Consider the following 12,614-nt stretch of genomic DNA (forward strand, 5'->3'; position numbering starts at 1 on the left):
AGAAAGAAAGAAAGAAAGAAAGAAAGAAAGAAAGAAAGAAAGAAAGAAACATGCATTTACAAGAACACTTACCAAGATACTGCTTGCTACACACTATATTCTGATCTCAAAGAGAAGTTTCCTCTCCGAGTTCTCACAAGATCAATGTATCTTCATTAGATCCTTGAAACACACACACAACACCAATCACTGTGCAAACCCATCACTGAATTGTACTAATTCTCCCTATTTGAATAAGTTTCTTCTTTCTCATCTAGACTGCCCCAGCTTTTCTTTGGTGTTTAGCATTACAGTCACTTCATTATTGGTTACCACCCCCAGATTAATCTTACCCAAAGGCCACCTGAATTAACCCTAGAAGACCTGGAATGGCTACAGGTAACCATGACCTACTCTTCCCCCATCTGTGCCAGGGAGAGTCTATCCAGCTTTCTCTTTTCTTGCTGGCCCTGAAAGTCAACTTTGTAGGAAAAGAGAATAATTAAAATAACAAACTGGGAAACTAAAAGTTAAAAAAAAATCTTGGTGTATTATTCTTAAGTCGTTATATTTCAAATATACTTCTAGTGGTTCTCAAAGCATTATGGTATGAAAATGAACTTAGATTTCACTCTGTGTTCTATAGTTTGGTCCTCGGTTTAAAGAGACAGAAACTGGGGCGCCTGGGTGGCACAGTCGGTTAAGCGTCCGACTTCAGCCAGGTCACGATCTCGCGGTCCGTGAGTTCGAGCCCCGCGTCGGGCTCTGGGCTAATGGCTCAGAGCCTGGAGCCTGTTTCCGATTCTGTGTCTCCCTCTCTCTCTGCCCCTCCCCCGTTCATGCTCTGTCTCTCTCCATCCCAAAAATAAATAAACGTTGAAAAAAAAATTAAAAAAAAAAAGAGACAGAAACTTCATGTTGTTAGACCCTAGAGCTAATTTAAATCCAGGGGATGATTCATGCTAACGAAACTTAATACAGACTGATATACAAACCAATTTATCCCTCTTTTTTTTTTTCCTTTCGTGAAAAGCATAACTGCTCTGAAGACCAGAAAACCTGGTTGACACATTTTCACTCAAAGGAAACATTTATATGAGAAGCTACATTATAAAGGATGTCCAATGAGTACGGAATCAACACACATGAAGTAATTTAGATTATTATTATTATTAATTATTATTTTGACTACTCCATCCTTAAAACTCCTCCCTTGGCTTGTAGAACATGACTCTCTTGGTTCTTTTGACTTACTATCATTTTCTTAAGAGCTTCTCTTTCTCTGACTTCTATTTTCTGCCCTTTTCCTTATATACATACTCTTTAAGTATCCTCACCATACTCATTCTCAAGTGAGATCATGCTCCACACCCTTCCCTGACTTGTAGTGGGCATAGGTGATTGCCCAGCTTCCATTCCACCACTCCATTGTATCCACCTATACAATTTGGATGGAATAACCACTATCCAATTCCAAGAATGGTCCAGTCAGCGTAAAACTATTATAATTACTACCCTTACCTCCCTTTGAACCAGTTTTGGTCTCATAAACCAATTAGAGCAAAGCCCAGGATTTTTGTTTGTGGGCAAAAGAGAAGTTCTTTCCTTCTCTGAATGCTATAGCATTGGCATTAGAATGTGAATACTGGTAGAGTTATAACTTTTTTGTCCTTTTTTCTACTGAGAAGAGCCAACTGAGAATAAAGCTAACAAATGGAGGAGGAAGGGCTGGGTGAATCAATCATAGGGAAAGGAAGTCAATCCCTGAGAGCATCACAAGCCTCCAAACCAAACCCAACCTGAACCCCCTGCTACCTCTAGACTTTTCTATTATATGTGCCAATAAATTTCCTTTTCTGTTTAAGTAGAAGGGATCCAGAATAAGACTCTGTGGCAAAAAAAAAAAATTATTTTTAGCTGAAGGCATTTGAGTTCCTGCAATCTCTTATCTGCCTAAAAGTGGAGCCTCCCAAAAGAACTCAATTGTCATAAATCTCCTCCCAGGGAGCAACCAGGGAAGATTAGCTCTTATCAACAGAGACAGTGAGAATTGTCACCACACCTAAACAATCATTATCACAAAACTATCATATCTCCCATCTATTCTCCTACGTGCCCATTTATCTTTCCTAAACATCATTTGTTTTCCCATAAGTTCACTTTCTCCCCCACCCCTTTCCAATAAGTCAATTGGTTTCATGTAAGTGCCCTCTCCCCTCCCCTTCACCTATTTAAATTGTATATAAGCCCCAAATTCTAACCACTCCTTTGAGTCACATTTCTTTGTAAACCCCCCTACAAGGTTTGTGATTAAATTCTGTCTTTTCTCTTGCTAACCTGTCCTTTTGTCACTTTTATTCACAAGCCCCTGAAAAGTAAATCAAAGAGAATAAAGAAAAAGTTTGCTCCCTGCCAAAGCCATTTTAAGTGGACTTTCTGTTACTTGCAAGTGAAAGCACCCTAACTGTGACAGAGACAAATATTCACCATCTTGCATACCCAGGAAACCCACATTTCCTAGCTCCTTCTATGTCAGGCCATGTGACTGTTTCTGGCCAGTGCAACGTAGGCAGAAGCAGTGATTGCCCAATCTAAAGCCTGACCCTTAAAGCCTCCAGTGATTTGTAGTTCCTTTTTATTTTTCACACATCAGTCAGCCACATAACAGAAAATTCTGAGGAGCTAAGGAAAGGCAGTAACATTAGATGGAAGGACCCCAGTTCTGTTAATAATTGCATGGAGCACATCTAATACAATGATCTTCATTGTACTGATGGGAGCAAAACATAAACTTTTACTGGGTTATGACTGAGATTTGAGGGTTGTTTATTACTAAATCACTAACCTTGATTAATAATAGAAACAATGGCCTACCATAACAAAAAATCCAAATAGGTAGCATTAGTTTAGCATAGCAGTCATGTGGAAATTAAAGAACCATGTAGTAGGCTGGATAACCAAAAATTCATATTAGGCAGGGGCTAAGCTGTTGCCTGTAATACCTTAGAAGGCAGATTGGTATAAGTACGTATTTTCTAGCTTTAAGGGAAGAGTTGAGAAAACAATATTAATTGTAGATGTTGGTGACTTTTTATGTGATTAGCAAGATATTACTACAAAGAGATTAGCATGGAACCAGTTTACAAACAAATGAAAGCAAATAGAATCCAGCATTTGGAGGCCTTGCAGAGTTTGAAAACACAATGCTCCTAGATTCAGAAGAGGAAGAGCTATGATTTCAAAAGGCTTTGAGCAAGGAAACCTCAGTAGGATTTGAACAAAATGACTCAGCCCTTAGGAATAGATCAGATTACACATGTTGTTTCAAATAGTATCTACTGTTTCAGATAGCCTCAAAGTAACAGCTATTATTTGTTCCCCAGCTTTACTGAGGTGTAACTGACAAAATTGTATTATAAAGTGTACAGGATGATTTGATATACATATCCATTGTGAAATTATTACAATTAGGTTAATTAACACATCCATCCCCTCACAGTTACTTTGCATGTGTATGGTGAGAAAGTTTAAAATCTACTCTCTTAGCAAATTTCAAGTATACAACACAGTATTAGTACATCAAATCCCCAGAACGTATTCATATTGTAATTGAAAGCTGTGACCAGCATCTCCCCAGAGTAGCAACTGTTAAATTGAGAGTGAGATTTGATTAAGAAAGTGGAGAAATAAGGCATCTTTTAGAAGTATGTCCCCAGGGGCAATATTGTTGGTGCTTCAACCATTACTCTCAGATACCTACCCACTTTTTTGGGGGTGCTCCCTTTGCCCCAAGCTTCACTGCGCCTTCCAACAGCTATCATCTGCAGCTCTTTTTCAGAGGACTACACTTAGGCTCTTGGAGCCACTTTTCCTCCCATCACAGAGACTGAAAATACTTGGGAATTTATACCCATAGGGCAAGCTCTTAACCAAGAACTGATAAATGCAAGAGTGTGAAAGTCCTAACTCCCTTGTCTTGGGTGAGAACAACTTGGAAGCATGACTCACAGTCCAGAATTCCCCTGTAGGACCAGTGCAACCCTACCCCAAATTCATTATATTAAAACCCTAATCCCCAGTGTGATGGTATTTGGAGATAGGGCCTTTCGGAAACAATGGAGACCTCTCTCTCATTCATTCTTTCTCTCTCTTTCTCTCTCTGATTCTCCCTCTCCCTCCCTCCCCCACTCTCTCAGGATACAGCAAGAAGGCTCCTATCTACAAGCCAGGAAGCAGGTTCTCACCAGGCACTGAGTCTGCCACAACTTGATCTTGGACTTCCCAGCCTCCAGACTGTGGGAGACAGATGTTTATCATTTGGAGAGCCTGGGTGGCTCAGTCGGTTAAGTGCCTGACTTCAGCTCAAGTCATGATCTCATGGTTCATGGGTTCAAGCCCTTCATTGGGCTTTCTGCTAACAGCACAGAACCCACCTCAGATCTTCTGTCCCCCTCTCTCTTTGGGACCCTCTCAAAAATAAACAATTTTTTTTTTTTAAAGAAGTGTTTGTTGTTTAAGCCACCCAGTCTATGGTATTTTTGCTATAGCATCTCAAACTAAGACAGTGTTGGTAATGCAAACCTCTTTGTTCCCTCAGCCCTAGAGATGGTAGCTGATTCCTGTAGTCACCACCTCCATAATATTTAGTGTTATCTTTTTGCTGTTAACAATTCTTTATTTTAAATTCTCTTCGTTAAACAACTAGTATGCTTCTATCTCCTAACTGGATCCTTAGTGATACACTTGGCTTCCTCTTCTTCCTTGTCCTGCTTTCCCCACGTGTATACAAAGTTCTTAATAGTCAATTTTCACAAATCCTCTTCTCAGGATCTCCTTCTGGGTAACTCAACCTAAAACAGTCTCAGAAAGAATTTTGGGTGTTGTTAATATTGAACTGACTGGAAACAAATGGATCAGAAGCCTACTATAGTTTTGAGAAAACTCTACTGTGAAAGTAACTAGGCACCTAATCTAAAATTATTTTTAATTTTAAAGCTGTAAAACCATCTTTGGTTGACCACTAGCCTCTTCAAGTATGAAAGCTATACAGTCTCCAGGGAGAGCAGTCTCATTCAGATATGGCCACAGAAGATTATAAACAAGGAAAACTTCCCAAAGTGTAGAGCCAGAGGAAATGAAGAAAGATAATATCCTGGTTAACTTTACATATTGACTTGACTGGGATAAGCAATGCCCAGTAAAGCTGATAAAACATTATTTCTGGATGTGTCTATGAGGGTGGTTTCAAAAGAGAGTCCCATTTGAATCAGTAGACTGAGCAAAGAAGATTGTCTTCACCAATGTGGATGGGCATCATACAATCTGTTGAGGGCCTAAATAGAAGAAAAAAGGCAGAGGGAGAGTGAATTTACTCTCTCTGCTTGTGTATCTCCTCCTGCCCTCAGATATCAGCACTCTTGGTTCTTGGGCCTTAAGACTCAGCCAGGACTTACACCATCAGCCCCCCTCATTCTCAGCCTTCAGATTTGTACTGGATATGCCACTGGCTTTTTTGGTTCTCCAGCTAGATGTAGATATAGATACAGATATATAGAAATAAAGATATGTATCTGTCTCTATATTTAACACCTATTGATTGTTTCTCTGGAAAACGCTATTACAGAGTATCTCACCAAAAGAAGAATTAGAGCTTAACACCTAACCAAGGAAACTTCTTCACCTCTGGTATAAAAGGCCTTCAAAAATGTCTTGTCATCAGGATTTCAGAATTGCTATAAAGGTGTAACCACTTTGTCTCACATTCCGCTCCTTTTCTAACAAGAGTGTCTTTTGCAGTTATCCTCCTTCACTTCTACCATTGTATATTGAGTGTAAGTCTTGTGGGAGGAGTGGATTATATGCATTAGCTCATAGGTCACCAAACTGAGAAAAGTCACATCTAGAGCTGATGAAGAAATCTGTGCACCATCTGAGACTTTAAGCTAGACACAATGGCTTGATGGGACTCTGGATTATCACCTTTGGACATAGGTTAGTGTAAGGGAGGAAAAGAAGAATACGTATTTGGGACCAGAAAGGTGGATTAAGACAGAGATAATCACTTAATTTTCTCCTTTAAACATTTCCCATCCCTTTTACATTCAAATGGCAGCATGTAACTAGTTCAGGACAGTGGAATGTAATCAGAAGCAATTTACATCAATGCTACTGAAGTGTGGTTCAGAGACCAGTATTGTTCCATGATTTGTTTGTTTTTGGTCCATAACAAGGTAAGAATAGCAAATGAAAATATTTAGAAACTTATATAGAAATGGGACATTTTCACAACATCTTTGTTGTCTTTTACAAAAGTAACAGTCTGTAACAGATTGGAAAGTTTTTAAAAAGTGGTCCTTTGCTACAGATAGTTTGAGAAGCTGTATTCTAACATCACCTCTAGCCCAGCCTCTAAAAATTCTTAACATTCTTCCCAGACCTTTTTGTTCTTCAGTTGGTCAGATGCAGAGGATCTACCAGAGTACTTGAAGCCCTAGAAAATAGTGGAGGTACGAGGTAGAAGTAACCTGGGGTTTCTGAATGATTGATGGAAGAGAAACAAATCCCCAAAAAACACATCAATATCCACTAGACTATAAGGTGAGTGAGAAATAAACTTTAATATGTTAAGTCTCTGGGATTTGGGGGTTATTTTTTTTGAGTAGCTAGTGTAAGTTATCCAAATACATTGTTACTGACTTTTCCTATGACATTGACTTTTATCTCTATTTTCATTATTCCTCAACTTATATCCTGAAAGCACACCCCTCCCCAAAGCATCAGAGCCATATATCTCATCACCTAGTTGACAATCCCACTTGGATGTCCCACAGGACCTAAAAACACAACATTACTAACACTTAATCCTTTATGCTCCCTCTTTTTTTCTCTATTCAATTTTGTTCAGCCATAGCGCCACCCCTCCAACTTTCCAATCCTGAAATCTTGGAATAACCCTCACCTTCTCCTTCTCTTGTCCCCATCATAACCCATCAACCCTGTACCAACTTCTGAAGGTTCTACCTTCATCACATCTTTCTAACCATTTCCCTACTTTTAATTTCTAGTTCCTCTACTCTACCTCACTTGAGTGAGAAAATCTTCCTTTGTACACTCCTGCAATTAATTTCTTCTAACATTATAAAACACCTTTCTTGGGGCACCTGGGTGGCGCAGTTGGTTAAGCGTCCTACTTCAGCCAGGTCACGATCTCGCGGTCTGTGAGTTCGAGCCCCGCGTCAGGCTCTGGGCTGATGGCTCGGAGCCTGCAGCCTGTTTCCGATTCTGTGTCTCCCTCTCTCTCTGCCCCTCCCCCATTCATGCTCTGTCTCTCTCTGTCCCAAAAATAAATAAATGTTGAAAAAAAAATAAAAAAAATAAAACACCTTTCTTTTTTTTTAATTTTTTTAAATGTATATTTATTTTTGAGAAAGACAGAGACAGAATGTGAGTGGGTTGGGGCAGAAAGAGAGGGAGGCACAGAATCCCAAGCAGGCTCCAGGCTCCAAGCTGTCAGCACAGAGCCCGACACGGGGCTCGAACTCACAAGCTGTGAGATCATGACCCGAGTTGAAGTCGGATGCTCAACCAACTGAGCCACCCAGGCGCCCCTATAAAACACCTTTCTAAGAAGCAAATCTAAATATATAACATCCATGCTTTAGAAATATATCAATTTTTTACATAGCCCTTAAAGACAAAACTCATGCTCCTTAACATGATGTGCTGGATACTGTGGATTGGCCACTTCAATTTCCATTCCACTCTCCTTCTAATTGGACATGATAAAAAGCCAAACAAAACACACAAAAAAACACAACTATACTCTCCATACAGCCTTACCAGTAGAGTTCTAGATGTGTTAGCTTCTGCAATTTGATGCACCTGCACTAAATTTGAGGTCGAAGCCATCTTCTGGCAGCAAGGTTATTAACATGTGACTGTTAGAGGCAACTGCAGCAGTTGAGTACTAGTGGTAGTATCTATTATCTATCTATAACTGCAGGTTTGTACCTTTTGACTCCCTTCACCCATTTAGCTCAGCCTCCAATCTCTGCCTCTGGTAACCACCAATCTGTTCTCTATATCTATGAGTTTGGTTCTTTACTTATTTGTTTAGATTTTACATAAAAGTGAGATCATGCAGTATTTGTCTTTCCTTGTCTTATTTCACTTAGCATAATGATCTCAACGTCCATCCATGTTGTCACAAATCACAAGATTTCATTCCTTTTATGGCTGAGTAATATCCCATTATTTATATATATATATATTTATCACATTTTCTTTATCCATTCATCTGACAATGTACACTTAGAGTCCATATCTTGCCTCTTCTAAATAATGTTGCAATAAACATGGGGTACACGTATCTTTTTGAGTTAGTGTTTTTGTTTTATGTGCACAGCACCCAGAAATGGAATTGCTGGGTCATATGCCCATTCTATTTTTAATTTTTTGAGGTATCTCCATACTGTTTTCTACCATAGCTTCACCAATTAGCATTACTACCAACAGTTCATAAAGGTTCCCTTTTCTCTACATTTTCACCAACATTGGTTGTCTTTTTTTATAATACCTAACAGATGTAGGTATTACCTACAGATAATACCTTCCCTAATGATTAGTGAATTTGAGCACATTTTCATATACACATTGGCCACCTATATGTCTTCTTTGGAAATAGGTCTATTCAGATCTTCTGCCCATTTTTAAATCAGATTTTCTTTTTTGCTATTGAATTATATGGGTTCTTTATATATTTTGGATATTAATCCCTTATCAAATATATGATTTACAACTATTTTCTCCTATTCTAAGTGACCACATTCTTATGTAACATTGCATTTATAGCTAATACAGTATATAATTAGTGTTAGTAGTTATTACAAAAGTCAGTCTATATTGTAATTATTGTCTACTGCTCTCTACTAAACTATATGGTTGTTGAGCACAGAGACTGTGTTTCATTAGTCTTTACCTTTTCAGTGATTATCACAAAACCTATACCAAGCCTCAATGAATGTTTGATTAATTAATAAACAAATATGTGAACGAATGACAAACATTCTAAAAACCTGCATTTTTTGGTCTATTGTACCATATAGGAAACACGTAGAACATTTCTTTATTAAATCATTTTTTCTTCAGTCAAAATATAATAAAATTTATTAGATTAAGCTGGATTGAATTTTTGTGCGGTAATACAACCATACTTTCCTGAGACTATTCCTTTTTTACTTTACTTAGAGTTTTAGGTGATCCTCAATGAGGTAAATACACAAGTCCAATTTATAATAAACATGTTTAATGAATTTCATTTTAATTTCCTTTCCATAACTCCTCAGTTACTAACTTACACACAAACTTCAACTACTTCTATAGGTAGTTGGTTATTTCCATTATGTATAGATTCTACTAGTTTCATTTTTAAATATTAAACTAATCCTTGTTTTCAAATTTGGGCATATTTGCTAGTGTCTCACTGTTCCATGATCCAAATACCTAACCCACAGCTGAGACATTGTTAGATGAATTTGACATTTGTTATATTAATAGTTTCCTGAGTATGTAAAATTTTGATGTGATCATTTTGACTAGGGAACATTTTGGTACAGACTAAAATAGAAACTCATACTTTTTTTTATTTTGATAAAATATTCAAAATTATTTTTCTCAACCCATTCCTAAGTCTCATACAATTACATCTTCAGTTGGAGTAAAGATCTGGGATGTGATGAGGCTTAGAGATCAAGTGGAGTAAGGAATGAGGTATAAACAACAAAATTGAGTTTATGTTTTGTCACGATCATGACCATTTTGATGAGTCTGTAACAATTGCATCAAACTGGACATCTCAAAAAAACAGAATTCAGAGCTATGTATATGTCCTGTCTCCATTTCTAAGTGTAAGCTCTAAAACAGTGGTAGAGTACTAGATCAAAAATAGGCTAACATATTTTGGTTATTATAAGTTAGTAATTATAAGTGATAATATTTTTAAGTGATAAGCAGGTAGAACTATGTAATATAATCTCTAAATATGTTGACTCAGTGACACATGAACAGCATTTAGTCATGAAATAAAAATATAAAACATTTTATCCAAAATATTTAATAATGTACATAATCATAGCCATGCATCATAATGAAACATAATTGATAAAGAATTTACAAAAGCAATACTCAGTTTTTCCAGTTTATTGGTATATAATTGGCATATAATATTGTATAAGTTTAAGATGTATTCCATAACTATTTGAGATATGTATATATTGCAACACTATTACCACAATAGGTTTAGTTAACATCCATTACCTCACATACATTTTTTTCTTATGATAAGACTTTTAAGAAATACTCTCCTAGCAGCTTTCAAATATTCAATATAGTATTGTTAACTGTAGTCACCTTGAACATTACTGTTTTCTATACCTCCAAAACTTAACTTATAACTGAAAGTTTGTACCTTTGAATACCTTCACCTATTTCCCCCATTCCACTGCCTCTACCTCTGGCAACCACCAATCTGATTTTTGTTTCCATGAATTTGGTTTTTTTTTAGATTCCACATAGAAGTAAGACCATGTAGTATCTGTCTTTCTCCGTTTGACTTATTTCACTTAGCATAATGACCTCAAGTTTCATCCATGTTGTAGCAAACGTCAGGATTTCCTTCTTTTTTAGGGCTGAGAAATAAATCCATCCAGTAATGGACATTTAGGTTGTTTCCATGTCTTAGCCACTGTAAATAATGCTGCAACAAACATGGGGTGCAGATATCTCTTCGAGACAGAGATATCATTTCATTCAGATATAACCCAGATGTGGAACTCCTGGATCATATGGTAGTTTTAGCTTTAATTTTTTGAGGTACCTCTATATTGTCTTCTATAATGGCCAGTTTACATTTCCATCAACAGAATATAAGGGCTTCTTTTTCTCTATATCCTTCTCAGCACTTAAAACTTGTTTAATTTTATAATAGTCATCCTAAAAGGTGTGAAATGATATCTCATTGTGGTTTTGATTTGCATTTCCCTGATGATTAGTGATGTTGAGTGCCTTTTCATGAGAGAGAGAGCACACATGTGCAGTGGAGGGGCAGAGTGAGAGGGAGAGAGAGTGCTGTCAGCACAGAGTCCAACATGGGGCTCTGGGGCTTGATCTCACGAATCAAATCATGACATCATAACCTGAGTCAAAATCAAGAGTCAGACACTTAACCAACTGAGCCACCCAGGTGCCCCTGGCATTAATTCTTCTTTAAATTTTGGTAAACCCCACCAGAAAAACCATCTGGTCCTAAGCTTTTCTTTGTTGGGAGGTTTTTGATTATTGATTCAATCTCCTTACTCTTTATTAGTTGATTCAGATTTTCTCTTTCTTCATGATTCATTTTGGTATGTTGCATGTTTCTAGGACATGCATTCATTTCTTCTAGGTTGTCTAATTTGTTGGCATACAATCATTCATAGTAGTCTCTTATGGTTCTTTATATTGTGATATCAGTTGTAATGTCTCCGCTTTCATTTACAACTTTATTTTTGGGTGCTCTTTGCTCAGTCTAGCTAAAGAACCAACTCTTTGTTTTGCTGTTTTTGTTCATCTTTTCAAAGAACCAACTCTTAGTTTTGCTGATCATTTCTATTGTTTTCCTGTTTTCTACTTCACTTATTTCTGCTCTAATCTTTCTAATTCCTTTCTTCCACTAATTTAGGGCTTAGTTTGTTCTTCTTTTTCTAGTTCCTTGAGGAGCAAAGTTAGGATGTTTATTTGAGATCTTCCTTTATTCCTGATATATACATTTATTGCTATAAACGTCTTTCCTCTTAGAACTGCTTTTGCTGTATCCCACAAGTTTTGCAATGTTGTATTTCCATTTTTGTTTCTCTCAAGATATTTTTTAATTCCTCTTTTGATTTCTTCTTTGATCCATTGGTTGTTCATGATTGTGTTGTTTAATTTCCATGTATTTGTGAATTTTCCAGATTGCTTCCTCTTACTGATTTCTAGTTTTATACCATTGTGGTCATAAAAGATACTTAAGTGTGATTTCAATATTCTTTAAGTTGTAAGTCCTGTTTTGTGGCCTAAGATATATCCTGAAGAATTATCTGCATGAATTTGAGAAAAATGTATATTTTGCTGCTATTAGATGGGATATTCTGCGTATGTCCATTAGGACCATTTAGTCTATAGTGTTGTTCAAATCTACTGTTTCCTTATTGATTGTCTGAGATAGGGTATTAAAGTCCTCAACTATTATTGTATTGCTTTTTATTTTTCCTTTTAGTTTTGTTAGTATTTGCCTTATATATCAGGTGCTCTGATGTTGGGTGCATAAATACTTAGATAATTTTTGTTTTTAAATGTATCTATGTAATGCTTCATTTCAAAAAAGTTTGTATAGATTTTTGGGAGAGAGGGAAGATGGCGGCATAGGAGGACGCTGGGCTCACCGCGCGTCCTGCTGATCACTTAGATTCCACCTACACCTGCCTAAATAACCCAGAAAACCGCCAGAGGATTAGCAGAACGGAGTCGCCGGAGCCAAGCGCAGACGAGAGGCCCACGGAAGAGGGTAAGAAGGGCGGCGAGGCGGTGCGCGCTCCACGGACTGGCGGGAGGGAGCCGCG

The 12,614-nt window shown here is 37.4% G+C and overlaps 1 protein-coding gene across 4 annotated transcripts in view; it reads right to left on the reverse strand.

Annotated features, from left to right (window-relative positions):
- ZNF280D (zinc finger protein 280D) overlaps positions 1-12,614 on the reverse strand; it is a 335,873-nt gene that overhangs the window by 145,959 nt on the left and 177,300 nt on the right. The window lies entirely within an intron of this gene.

Source organism: Herpailurus yagouaroundi, unplaced genomic scaffold (assembly GCF_014898765.1).
Source record: "Herpailurus yagouaroundi ecotype Mexico unplaced genomic scaffold, PumYag 184, whole genome shotgun sequence".
NCBI classification, from domain to species: domain Eukaryota; kingdom Metazoa; phylum Chordata; class Mammalia; order Carnivora; family Felidae; genus Herpailurus; species Herpailurus yagouaroundi.